The 26,278-nt window shown below is 38.7% G+C and overlaps 1 pseudogene; it reads left to right on the forward strand.

Annotated features, from left to right (window-relative positions):
- Positions 1-7,431: 7,431 nt before the first annotated feature.
- On the forward strand, positions 7,432-7,513 carry LOC115871706 (annotated as a pseudogene).
- Positions 7,514-26,278: the final 18,765 nt, after the last annotated feature.

Consider the following 26,278-nt stretch of genomic DNA (forward strand, 5'->3'; position numbering starts at 1 on the left):
GAGTATTCCAATCCATGAGCATGGGCTATTCTTCCATTTGTGGAAGTCACTTTTGGTTTCTTGTAGTAGGGTGCTGTAGTTTTCCTCGTACAAATCTTTTAGATTTTTTGGTGTGGTAGTTACATAATCTGTTGTCAATTTGTGGTTGAAGAGTGAAGGGGTGGAGTTTAGCCTGTCAATCGGTTCGCATCTTGATGACCTCATTTAGAGGCTCTAAGGAGATAAATAGCTAGCTGGAGGAGGGACACATACTCACTCCCTGGGAGACATTCCTGCTGAGAATACACATGGAGGTATGCTAGTGCCCTGAGCTGGAGGAACCACGTAGAGACTCTTGCAAGCACTGAGATATTTACACTGCCACTGGATACACAATACTTTCCACCCACTGCCCTGTGATCTTCCTGCATTCTGCACCATTTCATGTGTTTGTGAGTCTGAAGAGGACTTTATAGATTGGTATCAGACATATGGGCTAATATTGGACTTGTGGATTTGATCTGGACTGGGCTGGGATGTTTTCTCAATATTCAATTGCTCTTGTATGTAAAGCTCTTTCTTATACACATATGAGTCTCTCGATTTTTTTCTCTAGTCTACATGGACTAACACATTTGATTAGGTATATCCCTAGGTATTTCAACTTGTGCTCGGCTGTTATGAAGGCCACTGCTATCTTTATCCCCTCTTCTATGGTCTAGTCCGATATAAATAGAAATCCAGTAGACTTCTGTTTGTTGATCTTGTATCCAGAAACTCTTCCCTATTCCTCTATTGTGGCCAGTACTCTTGCTGTGGAGCTTTTGGGGTTTTCAATGTATAGAATCATGTCATCTGCAAGCAACATGGTTTCCCCTCTTCTTCCCCCAGACGAATGCCTCCAATATCCTTTCATTGCCTTATGTTGTTAGCTAGGACCTCCAGTCCGATGTTGAATAGAAGTGGGGACCAGGGGCATCCTTTTCTGGTCCCCCTTTTTAGTGGGATTGTTTTGGGGGATTGTCTACTGATTATCACATTGGCTGTTGGTTTTTCATAGATAGCTTCTATTAACTTGAGGAATTCCACTTCCATTCCTATCTTTTTTAGTGTCTTAATAAGGAATGAGTGTTGGATGTTATCAAATGCTTTTTCTGCGTCTATTGATCATGTGGTTCTTAATTCATTTTCTTCTCAATGTGATGGATGATATTGATGGACTTTCAGATGTTGAACCATCTATGCATCCCTGGCATGAATCTCACCTGGTCATGATTTTGTTTAATATACATTTGTATTCTATTGGCCAATATTTTGTTAAGGATTTTTGCATAAATGTTCACTAGAGATATCAGTCTGTACTTCCCTATTCTTGTGGGATCCTTACCTGGTTGGGGATCAGTGTTATACTAGCTTCATGAGGTTGGGAGTTTACCATATTTTTCTATGTTCTGGAATAGTTTGTGTAGGATTGGTGTCAGCTCTTCCCAGAATTCTTGGTAGAATTCTCCTGTGAAGCCATCTGGTTTTGGGTATCTTTTCATTGATAGTTTCTTCATAAACATGTCTATTTCTTCTATTTCTATGGGTTTACAGAGGTTTTTGACTTCTATCTGGGACATTCTAGGGAAGGATTGTTCTTCCAAGTATTTCTCCATGTCTTCCAGGTTGTTGAATTCATTGGCATACAGATTTTCATAGTTTTTAATTAACCTTTTAATCCCATTGGGGTCTGTCGTGATTTCCCCTGATTCATCCCTCATCCTGACTATTGATGTTTCCTCCCTCCTATCCTTGGTTAGGTTTTTCCAGTGGCCTATCAATTCTGTTAATCCTTTCTAATAACCAGCTTTTTGCTGCATTTTTTTTTGCATTGTTCTCTTATCTTCACACTCCTTTATCTTCACCCTGATTTTTGTTATTTCTTTTCTTTAGCTACTGGAGGGCTTATTTTGTTGACTCTGCTCTAATTACTGAAGATTTTGGGATAGTATATCAGTCATGAGTCTCTCCTTTTTTCATATGTGCATTAGTGGCTTTCAAACAACTGTTGATAACTACTTTTGCTGTGTCCCATAGGTTTTGGTACATTGTGCTCTCATTCTCATTAGTTTCTAAATACTTCCTAATTTCCTCTCTAATTTGGGCCCATATCAATCATTCCACAGAAGATCATTGTTTATCTTCCAATTGTTGGTCTTTGTTTTATTTATTTTCCTTTTGTTTATCTCCAGCTTTATGGCGTAGTAGTCTGAGAGGGACATCTGAGTGATCTCTATATGTTTGAATTTACTCAGGCTCCACTTGTGCCCCAGCGTGTGGTCTATTTCTGAATAAGACCCATGTGCACTTGAAACGAAGGTGAATATGTTTCCATTTGAGTTCTATAAATGCCCATCATGTCAAGTTGACTAATTGTGGTGTTTAACTCTGTAGCTTTCTTGTTGAGTTTCTTTCCTGGTGACCTATCTTTCTCTGACAGCAGTGTATTAAAGTCACCTACTACAATTGTTGAGTCAGTGATTTCTGTTTTCGTTTTTTAAAGAATTTGATAAATTTTGCAGGTCTCTCATTAGGCACGTATATATTTATTATGCTCACTGGTTCTTGAACTCCTGATCATTTTATCATTACATACTGACCATCCTTATCTCTTGTTAGGATTTTCACTTTGAAATTTATTATGTCTGATATTAGGATTGCAACCCCTGCTTTTGGGGGGTTGCCATTTGCTTGGTATAATTTTCACCAGCCTTTTAGTCTTAGCCTACTTTTGTCTTAGAGCAGAAGGTGTGTCTCTTGAAGGCAACAGATTGTTGATTTATGCTTTCTGAGCGAGTCTGCAAGCCTTTGTCTTTTAATGGGTGAAGTGAGACTGCTGATATTCAGTTATTACTACCAACTTTGGATTCATTGTTGTCATCCTGTACCTATTGTTTGGTTGTTTTCCTATCTCCCAACATAACATTGTGCTGAGTATATGTGGAGGGGTTTCATTCTTGCCTTCTTTTCACTGTTGCGGAAATATTATCTTAGTGTTGTTTTTTTTTTCAGAATGGTGACTCCCTGTGGGGTTGTGCTATCTGGTGATCTCCTATTTGTATTTGGTGAATGTTGATCTTCTTACCACAGTGAGTCAGCAAGGATTTTTCGCAAAGTTGGGGGTCTTATAACATATTCTTTGAGGTTTTTCTTGTCTTGGAAGACTTCTCTGTATATATTGATATACAGTTTGGTGAGATATAGGATTCTTGGATTGGCATTGTTCTCTTTAAACTTCGGAAGATGTTATTCTACTCTCCCCTCTTCGTGGAATCTGCTGATAGTTTTCAGCATATTCTTACCTGAGTAACATTTTATGTGACTGCCTTTTTTTCTAGCTGCTCTTATGAGTTTTTCCTTTTCCTCAAAGTTGGATAACTTATACATTATGTGTCTTGGTGATTTCTTCCTGGGGTTTAGGCTAATTGGTGTCCTCTCTACTTCCTGTATGATTGTCTGATTCTCATTCATTAAGTTGGGGACATTTTCTTCCAGGAATTCTCTCTCTACTTTAGCTGTTGACTTCTTCATCGTGCCTTGTTCCAGTATTGCTATTATCTGAATATTGTTCCTCTTCCTAGCATCTGTCATTGATCTCAGGTTTTCTTCTGCTTCTTTAGTTGTCTTGTTTGTATTTCCCATTTGTTGAAGTCTGCCTGGTTGTCCTCCAGATCACTAATACAATTCTGGACCTCTTCCAGTTTGTTGGTGAAGTCTGTTATCTTGGTTTGTTTGGTTTTTTTGCTTTTGTTACCTCACCCCTTAACTCTTGTATTTACTTTTGGTGCATGGACTTCAACCCATGTGGACTTCATGTCCTCAATCCTTGTGTCCTTATTCTGCATTGCTTCCCTAATATCCTGATTACCTAGGCATCAACTTGCCAAAGCCCTCTTTTTATTTTTAGTATTTTTACCCCTACCTTGAAAAGCCTATGGATCTAAAATAAATGGTTATAAGTCAAAGTTTTAAAGAATTAAGTTTTCAATGACACAAGAATTTGCATATGTGTAAGAATAAGCCAATGATAAAGAGAAATGGAAATAATTGTTAAGAGTGATGATAGTTTTCTTGTTCTTTTACTTTATGGTAGTCACATAAAGTGTTATAAAAACACTCTTAAGTCTTTGTTCATTGCAAATTAAAAAAAGTCCTGGGGTACAGTTCTCATTTTCACTGGGCTTCTGCCCCCATTGACACCAATCCATTTATTGCTAAGGCCAGAGTATGACACCTGGCTAAGATACCTCCTAAACCAGAGAAACTTTGACATTTTGTATGAGATCATATAAAGATATTCCCAGACACATGGAAAACATGGATGTATGTCCTCTACTTCATTTACCCAATTTTTCATTAGTATGAATAATGAGATTAAAACCATCAGAAAATTGCCAGTGAAAATAGTTGTTATGACTTGGCCCTACTTATGCACCTTCATGAAGAGATCAAAGATATGGATGATACAGAAAAATGTGGTAAAGAAACTAGATGGTTCCTGGCTATCAGAAAGAATAGCATCTGGGATTTTAAAGAGCAGTCTTCAAACAATCTAAGGGAGGCATAAGCTAAGCCCACATGGCAGAAGCACACCTGCCTGTGTGATCCAAGGATAGTAAATAATATAGTCCAAATCCAAAAGAGGGAATGGTATCATAGCTTAAATTGTGAACACCTGGTTTGAAGAAGACTGTGCATGACAATGGAAGCCCAAAATCTATTTGCAGCATCCACACATAGATTAAACCTCTGGTGAATTCCCTCTGATCATAGTCATGGATGTGAATAGCCTTGTGATAAGGCAAGAAGCATGATAAAGTCAATTATAGTAGATATACTTAAATTAAAATGTAATATCTTATGTCACTTCCTTTTTGATTCACTTAAAAGTTATTTCAGTTAAATTAAAAAAATAAAAACAAGTGTGAATTAAGCCTCTGATGAATTTCATTTTACTATAGACCAGAGAGATGACTAGCCTTGCTACTATAAAGAGTGTATTGGAAAGTGGATTAGTGAAGATATAGTTAAGCTAAAATTTAACACCTTATCATTTGATCTCCCTTTGACTCATTCTAAGGTTGCTCTAGTTTTTAATGTTTTCTACTTCCTTTTCTATTGAGGTTTCTCTATTTCACTTTGTTGGTGTTATTAGGGTTTTTTATGCTGTTTGGCTGGGGTGGGGGTGGGAGGCTCTATATTTTTCTGTATATGAAATCCAAGACGGGTGAATTTATGGAGACAGTAACTGGATTAATGATTCCTTGGTGATGTGGCACAACATATCCCAAAAGAGAGCTGTTAATTTCCTACACACCAGGCTAGTTCTACTAGTCAACAAAAATGAGAGTCAATAACAAGGAGTACAAGAAAGAAGAAAATATTCTAAAATTGATTGTGGCAATGATTGTATGACTCTTTTTGATGTGATTGAATTATTGCATTGTATCATATGTAGATTATGTGCCAGTAAAACTGTTTCCATAAAATGGAGTTCTCAATTTAGTTCTTATAGCATGACCCTACTCAATATTTGCCCTCATGAAGTAATCACTGAAGAATGCATGCTATCGCAAAGCCTGATGAAGAAAGCTGGTGGGGGCAGCTATCAAAAAAGAACAGCATCTGGGGTTTTAATCCTTGTATTCAAACAAACAACCATCTAAGTGAGGCATCAACTAGGTCTGCAGAAAAATCATATTAGCCTGATCTAAAGATGACAGCAAAATTCAAATACAACGGAGGGAAAGGTAAAAGAGCTTAAATGTGAACACCCTGTTGGCAGAAGACTGTGGATGACAGTGGAAGCACAAAAGCCATCTGCAGAGTGTCTACATGGGTGAAAGCTCTGGTAGATACCTTCTGACCACAGTTGAGTGCTGGAAATAACTTTGCTATCAGATAGAGTCCACTGTAAACTTGACTATGGCAGATGGAAGTACCATATAAATTGATACCTGGACATTTAATCACCCTTTTGACCCATTCTGGACTTGTTCTAGCTTTAAATATTTCTTGCTTTTTTCTCTTGTTTATTTTAATATTGCTGGTGGTCTTTTCTTTCTTGAGTGTGTGTATACATACTGTGTTGGGGTTTGCGGTATGTTTCCTAGTTTATGAAGCACAGAAAGGACAAATGTATAAACACAATGTTAGAAAGCATCACAGGAAACTATATAAATTTCTTTTTTTTTTTAAACATTTTATTAGGGGCTCACACAACTGTTATCACAATCCATACACACATCAATTGTGTAAAGCACATTTGTACATCATTCTCAAAATGTTTTCTCTCCACTTAAACCCCCGACATTAGGTCCTCATTTTTCCCCTCCCTCCCCACTCCCCCTTCCCTCATGAGCCCTTGATAGTTTATAAATTGGTATTTTGTCATATCTTGCCCTGTCCAACGTCTCCCTTCACCCACTTTTTGGTTGTCTGTCCCCCAGGGAGGAGGTCACACACAGTTCCTTGTAATCGGTTCCCTCTTTCCTACCCATTCTCCCTTTATCCTCCCTGTTTCACCACTCTCACCACTGGTCCTGTAGGGCTCATCTGCCCTGGATTCCCTGTATTTTCAGTTCCTATCTGTACTAGTGTACATCCTCTGGTCTAGCCAGACTTGCAAGGTCGAATTTAAGTCATGGTAGTGGGAGCGGGGAGGAAACATTTAGGAACTAGAGGAAGGTTGTATTTCTCATCGTTGTTACATCGCACCCTGACTGGCTCATCTCCTCCCCGAGACCCCTCTGCAAGGGGATCTCCAGTGACCTACTAATGGGCTTTGGATCTCCACTCCGCACTCCCCCCATCATTCACTATGGTAGGATTTTTTGTTCTGATGATGCCTTATACCTGATCCCTTCGACACCTTGTGGTTGCATAGGCTGGTGTGCTTCTTCCATGTGGGCTTTGTTGCTTCTGAGCTTGATGGCCGCTTGATTACCTTCAAGCCTTTAAGACCCCAGACGCTATACTTTTTGATAGCCGGGTACCATCAGCTTTCTTCGCCACATGTGTATGCACCCATTTGTCTTCAGTGTTCTGTTCGACACCTCGTATAAATTTCTATAGGGGTTATCAGACCACCAATGGAGATCCACATTTCTCCAGGATTTGTCAGATCGCTGTTATCCCCTCAGGTTCTATGTCCCATTATTTATCTAAAGAGCCTTACTTGCCTCCTTTCAGAGTTAGAACATTCTACAGATTAAGTGTAAAACGAATTTTTGTTACTGCACAGAAGGGGGTTGTTACTAGATGGAAATGGGGGGAGGGTATCAAAAGGAATTGGGGAGCAAATAAGACAGGAGGAGGGAGGATGCAATAGCACTAATCGTGGTGATGTATATAAAACTCTTTTCAAATATGACTGAACAATGGAAGTATATGATATGTCAATTACCTCTCTTTTAAAAAAAAAAAAAAAGGAGCTCTCAGGGTTACCAACCTTACAATAGTAATTGAGTCGTAGTGTATTTCTCCTACATATGGAATATTAATATAATAGCTTAGCGTGACCATTCCTCTTCAGAAATCTCTGATTTGACAGGTTTCATTGGGATGCTCACTTATTAGTTGAATTCGGTGTAAAAGAAAAACCCCTGAGAGCAGACACTGAGAAAAATACCTCATAGTGAAACCTGGAAACATTTTCCCCAAGATGTATCCTTCTCTCTTCAAGTCCAATTTTCATCACTATCTCAGCTTACACTGACTGTGACAGTACCAAATGCACCAACCTAAAACAGAACCTAAAGCCGAAAGATAAATTACCTTCTACACCAAATCAGGAACCAAATGAAGGGTGGGAAAAATGATAGGCCTGGCAGTACTTTTGCAAGATGTTGTGTTAGTTTACCACAAACATGTGGCTTTGAGGAAGAGGTTACACACCCATATTTGGGTCTCCTAGAACGATCCCTCTCTGACAACTCTAGAAGAAGCCCTCCCTTTCAGTTGGTGCTGCCCTCACATTTCCAGATCCCTTCGTGATCTTAAGATGGCATCTATCTTCCCTTTCCTGCTTTTATCTCTTCTCTCTTTTTTTCCTCTGCCTTTTTTTAATAATGAAGTTTATTTATTTTTTTTTTAGTTTATTTTATTTATTTTTTAATCATTTTATTAGGGGCTCATACAACTCTTATCACAATCCATACATACATCAATTGTGTAAAGCATATTTGTACATTCATTGCCCTCATCATTCTCAAAACATTTGCTCTCCACTTATTGCTCAAATGTGATTAGCTTTAAGACAAACCTTGCAGTGATATGACCTCATTAGCAAAACAAAGAAAACCTTATTTCCTGACTTGCATTCTTCTTCATAGACCCTAGCTTCTCAGCTTCCTCATCATACTCAAAGGTAGGACTATAAAATTGAGGAAAAGACCATGATTAGGAGCTGTACATTATTGCAGATTGAAAAGGTTTGTAGGCTGGTTCTGGGCCCTCTGGCCACCTTAGCTGGGGTATGACTTATGGCTCTGCAACCATGGTACCCAGGTTTCCATCAAGGGCATACCCAGGCAAGTTTCTAAGGGCAACACTGCCTCTCTCTGGGCTGGCCAGGGACATCACAACAGTCCACTTTCAAATTCACTGTGCCTGACAGGAAACCTTTTCACATTGTCAGTCAATGATCAGAACGTGCTCAGTGGAGCTGAATTAATGTGGAGAGTAAACATGGATTTAGGGCTTCCACTGTAAACCACATCTTCCATAAACCTAGTGCTCCAAATTTAAGTTATAGTACATTCAAAAAGAACATGTTAAGATCTATCCTGAAGCACAACACTGTTGGTAACAGAGTAATAGCACTACAACTATGAAGAAAACCAAATAATATGAACATTCTTCAAATTTATGCGTCATCTACTGCCAAAGATGAAGAAATTGAAAATTTTTACTGGCTTCTACAGTCTGAAATTGATCAACCATGTAACCAAGATGCACTCACTGATAATTACTCCTGATTGGAATGCAAAATTGGAAAGAAAAGGATTGATAAAATAGCTAAAAGAGTTGACCTGCTGTTAATCCAAATACTTGAAACATAACATAATTTAAGATTTCATTTCTTAAAAGTCCAAAATGTAACAGTGCTCTCCCTTGCAGTAAAGAAATCTTTTAACTTGCTTGATTTTCACTGAATCTCTGTAATGTCCCTCCATGGTCACCAGAATGTTGCCAGAAACAAGGATTTGGTATTGCCTGTCATTGTGTCAGCCAAAGACAGAACTAGGTTGATGTGAGAAATTCTAAGTTTGTTTCTGCAAGCACTAGACAGAATGAAATAGTGAGTTTGGCTACCTCTAAACAGTTTCAGAGATTGAGTGAAAATCAAACAAGTCATATATCTTAAACTATGTAACAAAAAAGCTGGTTTTGCAATGGTCCCAGGAGATTAGCAGGTTTTACAATGAGCAAAGGTCCTCAAAATGTGTGAGCAGACATCTATATAACTATATACAGGAAACTATATACATTTCTTCAGGCTTCCAATTGATATCTACATTTCTCCTGGTTTTATCAGACAGATGTTATCCCCTGAGGTCTCATGTTCCATTGTTTATCTAAATGATCTCACTTGCCTCCTTCCGAGTTACAACATCCTACTGATGAAGTGTAAAAGGAAATTTTACTCCATGGGGAAGGGGCTGTTAGAGTTCGGATTTTTAATTAACTGAATCTAAAATTATTTGGGGTAACTCTTTTACCCCCTCTACCAGGATCGGTTAAGGTTCTTGGGTGGGAAATGCCTCAGTCCTTGGCTTCTCATGAGAAAGAATTCAGGCCAAAGCCTGGTTTGTGATGCAAATGGGTTTCAAGCTTTACAATAACTGAACACAGGTACCCTTGGGGACTGCACACCTACACTGACAGCCTGAGGCCACACAGAGAGACAGCAGCACAGCCAACCAGAAAGCAGAGGAGCAGCTGAAAAGAAGGGGCGGTGGTCTCTAAGTTCCAGCCTTTTGGGGCCTTCAGCTGGGAGGCATGGTCTATGGTACTGGTTGACCCCATTGGCTGATTGGCTTCCAACCTCCTATAGGGGGCCCTAGGCATGGAGAGGAACAAGCCCCATCCTGCTACCTAACAGATCAATAATTAAAAAATGTAGCCTGGGTGACAGAAATTATGCCAGAGATTTCCCTATAAAATTTTCCAAGCCCAACAACAAACTAATTGCAAATATTTTATCCAAGATCATAAATTGATTATAAATATGGAAGGAAAATCATAAATATCATATCATGAAATATATCATATTTTATCCAAGATAATAAATAGTCTCAATGGAAGGAATACATAGGAATAAACTTGATCAAATCTATGGAAAAGGATGAGGAGACAGCTCAATATCATCAGTCAGAACTAACGCGGAGGGCAACTGGTGAACAGAGCATCAATTTTGTATACGCAAGCTCAAGTTGAAACTAAAGGAAATTAAAATAAATCCATAAGAGCTAAAGTAAGACCTTAAGTATATCCCACTTGAATTTTGAGGCCGTCTCGAGAAGAGATCGGACGCATGGATGACATCAAGAATATCATGGATATTGGTGTGCTTCTTTTTTACAGTAGAGGCCTTGTCTTTCTCCCCTTGGAGAGCCTGTAAGGTTAAAAATAAATAAAAATTGTGACTTTTTAATGATAAATAGATCTTCTGTGCTACTTCATTAGTGCACACAGAGGAATTTGGAATAACAGAACTTTTATTCTGAAATGTATACTTCCCGAAATATAACCAATCAACTGTTCAAAAGTGTGTATATGTATACAAACATATACCGGGGGTACGTTTTTTTTAATGTGAGGGGAGTGCATTTGGACTTCATTCCACCAGGTCAGACTGTTAATCAAACTTTCTGTTTAGAGATTCTGATAGCATTGTGTAACCGTTTGTGACAAAAAAGGCCTGATTTGTGGCTGACGGGGGACTGGTTTTGCCACCACAACAATGCACTTGCTCATACAGCCATCTCAGTGTGCCAGTTTTTGGCACACAAAAAAAACACCGCCAAAAACAGCATGCTTCTCTTGCCCCACACACCTTACTCTCCTGACCTCACTCCATGCAACCTCCTTTTGTTTCTGTGCATGAAGAAGGACATGGAAGGACAGCAATTTGATGACACAGAAGAGGTGAAGAAAAAAAAACAAAAAAACCGAGGGAGCTGCTGTCAGCCATTCAAACAAATGAGTTTGAAAAATGTTTCCAACAATGGAATCACATATTTGACAAATGTATTAAGTGTAATGGAGAATACTTTAAAGATGATAACGTTGTGCTATAAAAATATTTAAATAAATAGCTTTGAAAACAAAATTCCTTGTGTTTGGGGGGTACTCCCCTCGTGTGTGTGTGTGTGTGTGTGTGTGTGTGTGTGTGTGTGTGTGTCAAAAAAAGATCATGGGAAAAATAGAACTAAAAGATAATGGAGCTTTTCCATGAATTTATGAGGTACCCTTGTATGTATCTTATTTAAATTATATAAGGGGAATTTTTCCTACTTCTGGGTGCTTAAAACATCAAGTAGAACATGCTTAATTATTTAGCAAGGGTGCAAACATTTTCTTTAACTTCTATATCTGGTCATTATGCTGCATTTTAATGTCCAATTTGTTCACTTCAGTTTAAATCTGTCCCATTACTGATGTCTGGAGGAGGTTAACATTACATTAATCTTCATATGGGGTAACATATTGGAAACAGAAAGAAATGAGGTACTGCTTGTTGACTAAGATGAAATTTTTCCTTTACTTCTTGAATTTTGCAGTTCCTTGCTTAGCATCTCCTTCAATTGCAATATAAGGAAGAATAAAACTTAAATTATAGTATATTATACTACTTATGAAGAATTCAAATAAAAAAGAAGATGAAACAACTGCTAAAATTAGGGATTTGACTGCTTGTAAATTTTAATTATGCCATCTATAATTACAGGAATAGCGGGAAAAGAGAAGGTCTAGCAATTGGAGTCTTGGATAACTAGTAGAATCTTTTAACTTCTCTTCACGGGAGAGGCTGTGACTGGTGGGTGAGGCTGGGCAGAAAGAAATGGGGAAAAGAAAAAGGCAAAGAGATTGAACCAGATAATTTCTATGGTTTCCTCAAGCTCCAATTTTTCTAAGCATCAATTATGAATGCTTCAAAACGTGCTTTTATCTCTCCATATAATTGAAGTACAAACCACCACTCGTGGCCTGCAAATCATTCAGCACTTTCCCCATGTAAACATCACTAGCATTAACAGTCTGTGTAAGCCCCTTCATGTGATAACACCAAGTTTCCAACATAACTGCGAACATTTTAAACAATAAAATAAACATGAAAAGGTACCTATAAAAATAAGTTCAATAAGGCTACTGACTACCAAAGATATCGTGGTTTGCAAACCTGGATAGTAATATAAATCACCTAGAATTTTTTTTTTCTGAAGCAAAACAAAACGAAACACTGAATCAAAGGACTTCATCAGGGAGCACAGATTATTTTGTTCTGTTGGTGTTTTTAATTTTCTCATGTGATTTTAATGTGTATTCAAGTTTTGAACCACGGTTATAAACAATAAATGTTATGAGTTCTGAACACTGAGGGACCACTGCGCTCTAAAGTAGTTTGGGAACGCTAATAATAGTGTGTATTATTGAAACGGATTCATAATTTTCCGTGATCAGACAGTAATTGTTAGAACAAAACTGACAGTAGTAATTCCTCAGGGGTATGATAACTAACCAAACCTTTCATACAGCAAGTGATTGCATGCAAATAGACTCACATATTATTTCTCAAACCTCCAAGCAATAATAATTATTACACCTTATATTCATATAGTGTCTTATGGATTTCAAAGTACTGTACATGAATTCTCATTTGCACCTTACAAAGTTATATTACCCCCTTTTAAAAGTCAGGAAACTGAAGCTCAGGGATAATTATGGAAGTATCACACAAAAAAGTAAAAGTTTGAATTTAAACAAAACTTATTCTAACTCCAAATGCTTCTTAAGTAATCTCATAAACAACAAAAGGCGGTGTTAATATAAAATGCTACCTACAGCCACTGTAGGTGTATATAACTTGGGATCAAATGTTATTTAACTTAAAAAGTAAGATATGTCTATTTCTCTAAGACATATAAATATATGAATTTATCTGATTCCTGAGTTAGAATCACTTACCACAACAGTGCAAATAACTATTTAGAGTGACCTGGTCTTATTTTGGTGAGGATGGTGCAGGACCAGGCGATATTTAGTTCTGTTGTTCACAGGGTGGCTATGAGTTGACACTTGACTTGATGACACCTCACAACTCTATTTTTTATGTTCCATCCAAAGACCTGGGGGAAACTTTCTGCTAAGCATCATAGTCGTTGCCAACTATTTCTCTCACGAAGAAGCAAAGAACCCCTCCTATAACAGACAGTCTTGAAGGAAGTCAGAAAACCCAAATCTGTAGCAATCAGTACAGGAAACTTCCCTGAGAGGAGCCAGTCAAGAAGAGCCCACAGCCTGGAGCAGAGCAGCAGAAAGTTTACAGAGGCTTGACAGCTAGACGAAAGCTGGTTTAAATTCTGAATGTACCACTTCATGGGTCTGTCAGCTTGGGCAAATGATCTTATTAGGCAATTTCTTCATCTCTGATGATGAGGGTGGCTCAGGACTAGAGGCATCTGCTGGACATATCATTCTGCTTTCATTCTGCTACCCGGAGTTGCAGTATGAGTCAGAGCCACCTCAGTAGTACTAACAACAGCAAAGTGAAGATGTGGGGTAGGTAACAGAAGAAGAAGGAGAAGAAGAAGAAAAAGGAGGAGGAGGAGGAGGAGGAGGAGAAGAAGAAGAATAAATACTGCTGCTAGTATTCCAGTTCACATATATGCATAGGTTTATTCCAGAGAAAGCATGTTTAAACATGTTTCCATGAAAAGTGGGTGAATGCAGACACATTCTCTTAGGAATACACTTGTTTTAGTCCCATCAGGGTAACTTCAACAACAAAGTCCAATCAGAACAGTGGCTTCTGAGAAATTGTGCTGAGCCAATTAAAACTAAGACAAATCAGCCCGGAGACTTATGGTAACTTTTTTTTTTAACTTTAAAGAATTGCTCTTGATAGTTTTTCTCAAAGGACAAAAGATTATCACAGGGGCTTATTTGAAGGCATCTTTAGAACATTGAAAGCTGTACTGCTGACACAAGCATTAAGAAAGGTAGACCGTAGATTTTTTGCCTGACAAGTCAGAGGCTGTCCTACTACAAATCCCTGGGCTCCTTACCTCCTCCACCCGACAGCCCTGATCTTGGGTCTTTCAGGTTTCTTTTTGTTCCCAAAGCTCAAATAACATTGAAAATGAATTCAATTTGAGTCCCTCAAAGATGCCAAGGGTGCTGTTTTGAGGTGGTTTAAATCAAAGATGGCAGAAGTCCTCAGAGAACAGTTAGAGAGATGAATGGACCACCTTCAGAAGTGTAGCAATATTCTCTTATAGGATATATCCTATTGTATTCGTTTTCTATAGCTGCTCTAACAAGCTATCACATACTAATTGACTTAAACCAACGCAAATTTATTGTTTCATAATTCTAGAGGTCAGAAGTCTGACATACGTCTCAATGAGCTAGAATCAAAGTGGCTTTAGGACTGTGTTCGTTCTGAGAATTCTGAGGGAGAATCTCTTTCAGTGGCCATTTGTAGCTTCTATAGGCTATCTACATGCTTTGGCTTATAGTCCTCTACCATCTTCAAAGCAAGTAGTGGTCAGCCAAGTCCTTCCCATATCTTCTCATTCTGACCCAGAATCTACTGGCTCCCTCGTCCACATTTAAGGACATTTGTGATTACTCAAGGAAGTTCTGGTGGCAGTATTGAGTATTGTTGGACTGCTAATCTAAAGGTCAGTTGTTCAAACCTACCAGCTGCTGCTCAGGAGGAAGATGAAGCTGTCTGCTCCCGTAAAGTTTATAGCCTTGGATATGCTATATAGAATCCCCAGGAGTTGGAATCCATTAGATGACTATCGGTTTTATTTTGTTTGTTTTGATTTGTTAGTACACTTAGCCCATCCAGATTTTCCAAGTTATTATCTGTATTTTAAAATCACTGTCTCACCAATAAAGCACACATTATCCATCTGGTTCCTTGAGACTCCCTCACTCCCCACTGTCAGGACCCCAGTGCTGCCTCTCTCTTCAGACTAGACTGGAGCATGGACACAGATGATACAGATAAGAGATAAGAGCTCACGACACACACGGAATCCAGGAACAAGAACGGGAATAGCGATATCAAGAAGGGTAGGGGGCAGGTGGGGAGTGTAGTGGAGGAAGGGGTGGGAGTGCGTCCTCAATGATCAACACACAACCACACCTGCCCACCCGCCGCCTCCAGGAAGACGAACAACAGAAACCATGGCGTAAAGGAGACAGCGGTTGGTGTAAGATATGAAAATTATCATTTATCAAGGGGTTACAAGGTTGGGGGTGGTAAGAGGAGCTGATACCAAGGGCTCAATAGAAAGTAAATGGCTAGAAAAGAAGGATGGCCACCTATGTGCAAACATGCTTGATACAATTGATATACGGATTGTTATAAGAGTTGTAAGAGCCCTCAATAGAATGATCTTTTAATAAATAAATAAATAATAGAAGCGCTCTGACCATGGGGGGCGGAAATCACTTTGCTGTGGACAAGGCTGATCCTGATCTCAACACATAGTAGGCCTGTTGACTAGCTGACAGTTTCATCTGTTTCTTTGCTGAGTTTGCATTCTACTCCTTTCTCACAGTTAGCAATTAGTACACTGATCTCCGTCGCCTCAGAAACTCAGACTTCTGGATTTTCATCTGCATCCATTCTCTCACATTTTTGTTGTGGATTATATGCAGTGTTTCTGCCTAGTCCATCATTTTCCAGAAATGCCCTAACTACATCTATTTTGATGATGTAGTAACAAACAAACAAAATTGGATTGCTGAATCATACCCACACAAATCAGAGATCTTATCTAGTTTCAAGCTTGATTAATAGTTTCAAAAATATAAGCAATTAAGAGGTAAATGCAAAGCAGGGATAACTCTGAGAAAGTTTCTTCCTCGCTGCATTGGACATATGCTCGCTAGCCTAGAAAAAGTATGTAATGTCTCTAAAGTTAGCCCCCATACCAGAAAGTATTTATGTTACAAAATCATTCCATTTATTTTTCTAGATAAATGTATAGTTTAATTGACATTCACGTGAGAGCCGTTCCTTATTCATAGACAGAATGTTGGTGTGTTTTGTATAAACAATCCTACACTAGGTCTATCTGAACCAAAATATCCATAGATAAGAAGTGTGCTTCTAGAAAGCATTGTTAGTCTTTTTACATGGACGTCTATCACTTTTACAAGGAGATTATAATGGATTACTGTGACTCTTCTTTTTTCCTTCCAGGAGGGTTCCACTATTAATCAATATGGAGAAAAATGATAATATTCCAATTACTTCAACTCTTTCCTACAGAAAAACTATTATAAAATTATAGCTTATATAAACTGCCTAACACATTGTCTTTCACATAATAGAGGCATACTTGCATTACTATTATCAGTCATCACATTGTGTGATTATCTGTTATTGTTTATAGTATTTATTGAATAAAACATTTGTGTGGTTATGTGTAAGAAAAAGCATTTAAGAAATGGTGCCTTTCTGCTGTACAGAATGCAAAGAGAATTCTAAAGAATTACTATAAGATCAAAATGTTCATTTAGCCATATATCAAATGCAAACTAAACATATGACTGAAATTCAAAGCATGAAACAAGTAAGGAATGTGAAGTAGTTAGTTTATTGTGCCAACCTGGCCGATAAACACATGTGGGAAAAATTGAAGGGCGGAGAGATAAATGGCTCAGTGAGCCTCTCCTTTCTTGTCTCTTGCTCTTTGATCATCAGACCAGTGTGCAGCTGCCTTGCTTGTTCTTTGCCCCAATTTGCAAGCTGCACTACCTGTGGGACACCTAACCAATGGACTGTGTCGCTGTAATTTGAGGTTCCTTCAAGACCTGCTTTGCCACACCATTGGAATTTACATCTCTTGAGCTGGGGACTGTCGGACCCTGTCATCTGGCTAACTGTTAGTGACCTGCCTTGCTGTTTGTTGCCTGTGCCTGAATTGCTCTACAGAGGACTAGCCGGTGGCCCTCAAGACTTGAAGGACTACCAGTGTCTCACAACTGTCTCACGGGAGTGAGTTGCACTGAGCCATTTGTACTGCTTTATAATTTAATTAACTGCTTCTTTCTTGTGTTACATATCTATCTATCTGTATAAATATATATATAATTATTAGCATTCTTGTTTTGTTTCTCTAGAGAACCCTGTCTAACACAGGAATGCTTCCCAGGGATAGTGACAGCACTGGTAATGACTGGGGGTGCTGAGTAGGAAGACAGAGGAAAGCAGAAAAACAGGTGTGAATACAGTGGCAGATTGGTCTCTTAGTGGAAGAAATCTACAAAGTGAAGATTGGTCGATACTAATAATTTAGAGAACATTCAGTCCACAAACTTTGAATGTCAACCTAAACAGTATAGAATTCATCTACCAGAGAATAGATGTTTTGGGTTGATCATCATGACACCATGCATGAAGAAAGTTGATGCAAATGTTATTTTTATGCTTTTCTTATTAGCTTGGGGTTGTAGCTAAGGAACAAGGGTATGTACTACTTAGACTGTTCTCTTTTTGTTAAAAAATGAAATTCTGGTGATATATTTTGTATTTTTTACTCTACATTTACTGTAAATGTAAAACAAAACAAAAACCTCCAAACTGGCTAAAAAGATTTATTTCAAGATTACCATTAGATTCCAAAGACCTAGGTTTTAAGACACTCTTATTACAGTGACAAGTGACCCTGATGGGAAATTCAAGTCAAGATGGGTGGAGGGGTGCGTGCACGTTTTTGTTGAAGGCACGTGCATTTCCATTGGTAGAAAGATGAGGAGGATCAACCTCCACCAGGAAACAACTCTTAACACTTATATGGAGCCCAAGGGGGAGAATCTGCTTGGTGCTACATCCTAATCACTCACGTTAGATCTAGATTCTGTTCAGTCCCAGGTGACTCAGGCAACATGCTGTAGACCAATTTATGGCACTCTGGTTTTGAGGTACATAACATCCCTCATAGGCCACACCAGTGGGACTTGATATAAAAACCCAGTAAGTGAACTGGGCTCTATCTCAGAGTCACCTTGGACGTAAGGCCGAAACCACATGGTGTGAGAAGAACCAGAGGACAGCTAAACCAAGGTAAAGAACTGGTGGTTGGCGAGCTAGCATATATGTACTTCAATTTCAGAGTCCTACTTGCTTTATGAAGATATGTATTAATCTGCAAGGCCTAGTTCTTCCACTGTCAAGAAGTATTATCAAAAGTTTTGCCTTACTATAAACTCTCATTGTTTATGTAAATAGTGTCCAGTCACTTAAGGATTTAATTTGTACTTGTCAATAATTCATGTATTGTGGTTTATAACCAGATTACACTTGTATAATCTCCTTTTCTCCACTGTGGAGTTAGGATTTAGTGCGAGCCCAAAACCCATTCCTTGATCTAAGCTTTTATTTATTTGTTTGTTTGTTTAAATTAATTTGCTGTAATTTGGGAGCCAATACATCTGTCATATTGCTCAATAGTTCAATCATGTCAAACATGATTTTACAACTTCTTACATATTTGTACATGTTTTCCAAAATTTACTTTTCCTTCCTGGACTTCTCGACATCATCTCTCTCTTGTCTCCCCCACATACACACATAACCCCCATCTCCCAAACCCTTGTTATATTTTCTTTCACTGTAGGCTAAATAAACATCCTGGGTTTCATTTTTTCGAAAAATAATAAAACAACACAGCTTCAAGAGGGTGAGCCCCAATGGTGACACACCTCTGAGATACATCCTAATATAAACAGGAATAAGCAGAATATAACAGAATGGCTGTCACAGGCTTGCCGGGATAATACGTGTCTTAATACAGCATATGGCGTGGATGGACCAAGACCTTGTTTGTTCACAGACCAACAGTGCACCGCTCTGGGTACAGCTGTCTTCTTCTACCTCTGACTTCGTGTTTTTCTGGCTTAGGTCCTCGGGTTACAAGTGTGTCTGGGGTAGAGTTCAGTTCACCCAGTGGAGTTCCTATGTGGGGTCTCACCGATGCAGCCTCTGGAACCTGACGTGCACCCTGAAGATCAGGATTCACTGATTCAGTGTTCTACGGCACCCGGCCTGGGTTCCCAGGATACGCCCGAAGCCCTGGGTCAGTTCTGCCCTCCCACTACACGACACTAAAGACCCTCCCAATCTAGTGACGCAAAGGCCTCCTCAGACTCTCCTCCCCACACCTGGCAGTCAACCCTCCCTCCCCTGGCCCCAGCAGACATGCACCTATGTTCGCCCATCCCTCTGACAGGGCCGCTGCCCTCTCTGGAGGACTTCCCCCCAGTTCCGCATGGCTAACCCACCTCCCCGGACCATTGGATCCCCGCTGTCGTGAGGTACCCTCCGGCCAAGTGACCTACACGACACTGACCTGGAGCGGATGATGTGTGGTTCGCTGGCACTGGCCCTGCTCTACCAGGCTGCCTGGTCCCCGGCCAGGAGACTGGATGCTCTACACGCTTGAGCTGGTGCCCCTCCTGCGGTTGTTCCTACCGCAGTGGCTCATACAGTACTTGTCCTTTTGTGCTTGACTAACTTCTCTCAGCATCATGTCTTCCAGATCCCTCCCCGCATTGAAGAGTTTCACGGTCTCATCGCTGTGTTTTGGGCATGGGTACTATTTCCTTGTATGTATGTACAAGAGTTTTTTTTATCCATTCTTCTGTTGATGCGAATTTAGGCTGTTTCCAGCTTCTTGCTATTGTGAATTGTGCTGGGATGAACATGGGGAGCAAACGTCTGTTCGTGATCTGTTTCTTCTTTCTTTTGGGTAGATGCCCAGTAACGGTATTACTGGGTCATATGGTGTTGACTTTACATCTGCTTTAGATATCGCCGCATCACCTTCCATAGTGGCTGTTATTTACAAGCAGTGACTCAGAGTTCCTCTCCTGCCATGCCCTCTCCAATATCTGTTGTTCTCGCTCTTATTTTTCATTGGGCTACAGTAATGGGCATTAGGTGGTATGTCATTGTTGTTTTGACTTGCATTTCCCAGGGCGATTTATTAGTCATTCGAGTGTCAACCTTGTTGAATAACGTCTGTTGCCCCCCTTCTCAGAGGGCAATTAGGTGTTCTCTCATTGTAAGCTTGTAAAAATCCTGTAGATCTTACTAATTAGTCCTTTGTCATGTTATTATAAAATATATTTCCCAATCGGTAGGCTCTCTTTTTACTCCTTTAAGAAAGTCTTTATTGTACACACTGTTTTTTTTTAATAGGACCCATTCTTCTATTTTCTCTTTCGCAGAGCGCGTTTCCTTTGTTAATTCTGCTAGTCCATGTATTCCCTGCACTAGGGCTCCTAACTTTGTTCCAATTTTCTCACTGATAATCCTGCTAGTTGGAGGGTTTACATCTAGGGCTTTAATCCACCTTGAGTTGTAATGTGTTATTTGAACGATTAAATTGTAACATCTGATTTGATCCCCTTTTGACACATCTAAAAGTTCTAGAAGTTTTTCAAAAACCCTAAAACAAACGCATTGCCATCAAGTCAATGCTGACTCATAGTGACGCCTGTGGGTTGCAGAGCCTGTAACTATTTGTGGGAGTAGAAAACCCGTCCCAATCTTTCTTCCACCGAGCTGCTAGTGGTTGCTAACTGCAGACACTACACCGCCAGGGAAAAGTGAGGGGAAATACACACGGATAAAGCCTCCCGTGAATCCCCTCTGAACATACACCAACAATGTGAAGAGCCTTGCCAGCATGTACAATGCATTGGAAAATGGAATAGGACAGAAACAATTAGGTGAAAATCTAACCCTTTATCATTTGATCTCCCATTTGATCCATTTCAAATGAGCCTAATTTTTAATAGTTTCTGTTTTTCTTTCCAACTAGAGTCTTTCCTCTATTTTATTTTGTTGCTGTTGTTAGCTTTTTCAATTTTTTTTGTTTTGTATTTGTGTGTGTATTTATAATTGATACATGAAACCCAGGAGAGATGAATCTACAGAGAGAGTAATTGAATTAATGATTCCTTGATGGTATGGCACGGGAGGCTGGTGGGGAATAGGAAGCTAATAACAAGAAGTACAAGAAAAAGAAAATGTTCTAAAATTGATTGTTTACTGATTATACAATATTTCTTGATGTGATTGAACTATTGAACTGTATATTAGGATTACATCACAATAAAACTTTATTAAGAAAAGGAGCTGGATTTTAATCTCATTTACCATCAAATAATGAGACTTTATTACTATGAGTATTAGTTCCATGCTCTGGAGAGTGAAAATAATAAAACCTATGCTGCATATTTACTGTAAGGATTAAAAATAACTTTACGTTACCCAGTTCCATCTCCAGCACATACTGCCACACATTCAATGCTGGCCATTATTTTCTTCTATAGAATTGATACTTCTTCTATTTGAGAATGTCCTAGCTTAAGTGGCTCTACTTTATTGAATTTTTCCAGAGTTCAGTCTCTAGGAATAAGATATATATTAGGGGAAGAGACACACCCCTTAATCTGTCTGAAATATAATCTTAGCCCAAAGAGACAGAACTAGTACCTCCTACTAACTAGATACACAGAATGTGGGTGGTGATTGACCTCTGGTGTTCTTCAAAATCGGGCAGGTACTCCTTTTCTAAAGAACCACTCCTCCCAGAGCTTCGTCATTATCTCTAAGTAGATTTCTCTAGAACATGGAATGAGCTCAGCAAAATTGCCTTTTGTTAAGCCACCATCCAAAACACAATTCCTGGTTCTTTGTTATCTAAAAATCTTTTTATTATAGGTTACAGAACTAAATACTTTTCCATTCAACAATTTATACGTATTTTGTTTCTGGACATTGGATGCAAGCCCCTCAACATAACAGTGTTCCTCCCACATTCTCTTGGTATTTCCCATTTCTATTCATCCTCTTTCCTGCCCATTCCTGCCTTCTGAACTTGGTTTTGAACAAATGTTACCCCTTTGGTCTCATGCAGTGATTGTAATGAGAAGTAAATTCCTCACTGGTGTTATAATTCACTTTATACAGTAGCTTATTATGTCTGAATATTGATCCACTGGGTAGGAAGGGGAAGGAACAGGGCCTTTGTAATATTTTTTCCTCACTCTGTCCAGGATTCTCACTGTGATCCATTTTAGATCAGTTGTTAGTGATAGCTCAATACCTTGTCATTTTTCTGGTCTCAGGCTAGTTGAAGCTATGGTTCTGTGGTCCATTACTCCTTTGGACAAATTGTTTAATTTAATATTCAATTCTCTTTACTCTACATGGAGAGCGACCATTAGTTGCATGTTCACTAGCTTTTAAGACTCATTTGCTACTACTCACCAAAGTAGGATATAGAACATGTCCATTGTGATCTATATTATATCAATTGACTTAGATGTCTCCTGGGATTAGGTCATAAGCCCATAACTATTTCCTCACAGCCTTTGATTATGGCTAAGATGTTTTCACAACTTTGTCCCTTCTGTAGCCTGTCCTACAGAATTGGAATAGACTTTAAGGCAGTGATGTTTGTTTGTTTGTTTGTGTTTGTTTGTTTGTTTGAAGGGGTGGGCTGTGTGTGTGTGTGTGTGTGTGTGATAGTATTTACCTTTGTTGTCTATTACTCTTGTGCACTTCCCAAGGTCTCCCTGTGCCTTGGTCATGCTGTACTGAGATTTCCTTATTGTATACATTTTTCCATTCTCCTCAGTTAATATGTCTAATCTTTAGTTAGCGATTTACCCTCCTTTATCTTCCCAACCCTGGTAACCATCAAAGAATTTCTGTATGTAAACCATTGCTTGACTTCTTAAAATAGTGGTCTCATATAATATTTGTCCTTGGTGATTGATCTACTTCACTCAACATGATGTCCTTCATGTTTATCCATATGTTATGGATGCTCCTTTATTATGTAATGTTGTGTAGAAGTCCATTGTGTGTACATACCATAGTTTGTTAATGTATTAATTCACTAATAAGAATTTAGGTTGTGTGCATCTTTTGTTATTCTGAGTAGCGCTGTAATACACACGGAGTGCATATATTTACTTGTGTCACAACTCTTATTAATGCAGTATACGTGATTGGGATGGCTGGATCATATACGCATAGTGTTTCTATTCCCAAAGCTTAAAGGCAGCGCCATATTGTTTTCCACAGTGGTAGGACCACTTTACAGCCCCACCAGCAATATAAGAAGTCAAATCTCCCCAGCTTGCCTTTTGCCTTTTGCCAGCATTTCTTGTGTCCTCTCTTTATTTTAACTTTGCTGTTATTGCTGGGGTGAGATGATATGTCATTGCTGTTTCGATCAAGAGTATTTCTCCATGTGCTTATTGGCCACCTTATCTTCTTTGTTAAAACAGACATTTCAAGTTCTGTGAACCACTTTTTAGTTGGATTGTTTATCTTTACGTTGGTAGAGTGTATACGTTTCTATAAATTTTCAGAGATTCATCAAATGTCTTGGCATAATAAATAAGACAAGTAAAAGTCATTCTGGTGTTATGTTCTTTCAGTCAAGATTCTTCTGACATCAGCAATTGCATACCTTGTTCCACATCCTCTTCTGAATCTGGACTGAACCTCTGGCAACTCCCAGTCAATGTACTGTGGCAACTATTTTTGGATGATCTTCAGCGAAATTTTGCTTGCATGAGATATCAATAATAGTGTTCTATAATTTGAGCATTCTGCTGGGTCACCTTTCTTTGGAATGGGTACAAATATGGATCTCTTCCAGAGGTTTGGCCAGCGAGCTGTTTTCCTGATTTCCTGGTGTAGATGCGTAAGTACCGCTAGTGTTTCATCAGCTCGTTGAAACGTTTCCATTCATATTCCCTTAATTCCTGGAGTCCTGTTTTTGGTTTGTGCTTTCAGCGCAACTTAAACTTCTTGTTTCAATGCCATTGGTCGTTGCTCCTATGCTACCTCCTGAAACGGTGAAATGGCAATGAATTATTCTAGGTACAGTGATTTTGTGTATTCCTTACATATTCTTTTGATGCTTCCAGCATCATTCAATATTTTACTTTAGAATCTTCAAATATTGCATCTTGAGGCTTGAATTTTTTCTTGAGTTTTTTCAGTTTCAGGTATGCTGAGCATGTTCTTTCTTTCTGGTTTTCTAAACCTAGGTCTTTGCCCATTTCATTATAATACTTGACTTTGTCCTCTCAACTGCCCTTTGAAGTGTTTCTTCTTTTTTATTATTAGAAGATCATTTATTGTGAGCTCTTATACCAATCCATACATCAATTGTATCAAGCATTTTTGTACATATGTTGCCATCATTCTTTTCTAGACATTAACTTTCTAGTGAGCCCTTGGTATCAGGTCTTTTTTCCCTCCATCCCCCCATCACTCTCATTATCCCTTGATAAATTATAAATTATTATTATTTTCATATCTTACCCCAACTGGTGTCTCCTTTATCTAAGTAAGACAAACTAGCAGACAAGTGTTGGGGTTTTTTTTCATAAGAATTAAATATTACTCATTCCCCCCACCCACTGTGCAGAAAGCAGACACACTCACAAATGAAAGTGGTGTGCAGAAACCCAAGAAGGACACCCCCACAACATTATAGAAAGGGGAATTCCTTAACAATCCCCAAGTTCTGGTAACAAAGACCAAAAGGTCCCACCGTGAAAATCATTGAGGTCCCTACAATTTGACTAACTATAAGAACCCTTCTTCTCTAGAAGTCACGAGTCAGATTTTCAGAAATAATAAATAAAGACATTGTGAAATGGATCCAGAAATCAGAATAAAGGAGGACCCAGAGAACTGAGGCAAGAAAACAACAAGCTGCTTCATTAAGCATGACTGGCTACTTCTGGCCAGTGGAGTGATGCCAGATTTCTATACGAAAGTACTGATGACCTAAAAAAACACAATACAAACCCCCCCAAAAATGTAAATAGCTATGCCAGCTTTGCAAATATTGGTTTACACAAAGTGTGTAAATCTAGTAATTCTCATACAAAACTTTTTGCTAAAATGCGCTGCTTTAAATGTCTTAAGTAAAGTATTGCCACACATAACATTGCTAAATCTATATTCTGACTATATTAGTATGCATGTAGAAACTTAATGATCCAAATCAACCCTATGTCTGCTTCCATCATCTATATATTTTTTTGTATTCAGATTGTTTCCCAACAATTTTATTGGCATATAATTCACATATCATACGATTCAATTGGTTCAATCACATCAAGAACAGTTTACAATCATCATTACAATCACTTTTAAAACATTTCCTTCATTATTGCACTCATTTTTAAAAAACAGAAGTCACAAAAGAAAATGTATCATCTCAAACAGGCAGCCATCTAAATGAGGCATCAAATAAGTCCACATGGAAGAAACACACCAGCCTGTGTGATTAAGGATTATAAATATTATAATCCAAGTCTAAAGGAGGGAATGTCATCAGATCTTAAATTGTGAACACCTGGTTTGCAGAAGGTTATGGATGACAGTGAAAGCCCAAAATCCAATTGCAGGGTCCTCACATAGATTCAGCCTCCGGTGAATCCCCTCTGATCATAGTTGAGGGATGTGAATAGCCCTGTTATCAGACAGAGAGCATTGCAAAGTCGATTATGGCCAATGCAGTTAGGTCAAAATGTAATGTCTTGTCATTTGATCTGCCCTTTGGCATTTTAAAGCTATTTCAGTTTTTTTTTTAAAGTGAAGGGAAAATACATGTGTATTAAACCTCTAGTGAATCACCTGAGTACAGACAAGGGATGTGAATAACCTTACAAACACAGAGAAAACATTGGAAAGTGGATTGTTGAAAATGCAGCTAGGTTAAAGTTTATCACCCTATCATTTGATCTCCTTTATGTCTCTAGTTTGTTGTAGTTGTTGCTCTTGTTTTAAGTATTTCTGTTTTATTTCCCATTAAGGTGTTTATCTGTTTTATGTTATTATTCTTGTTAGTTTTGTTCATTTGTTTGTTTTGAAATGTTTTCTCAATAAAACATCCAGAATCAGGAAATCTAAAGAGACAGTAACTGTATTAAGTTCCCCTGGGAGTATGGCCGGGGGTGGGGG

Source organism: Echinops telfairi, unplaced genomic scaffold, assembly GCF_000313985.2.
Source record: "Echinops telfairi isolate 266 unplaced genomic scaffold, ASM31398v2 ScPeMD7_7400;HRSCAF=8409, whole genome shotgun sequence".
Classification (NCBI taxonomy): Eukaryota; Metazoa; Chordata; class Mammalia; order Afrosoricida; family Tenrecidae; genus Echinops; species Echinops telfairi.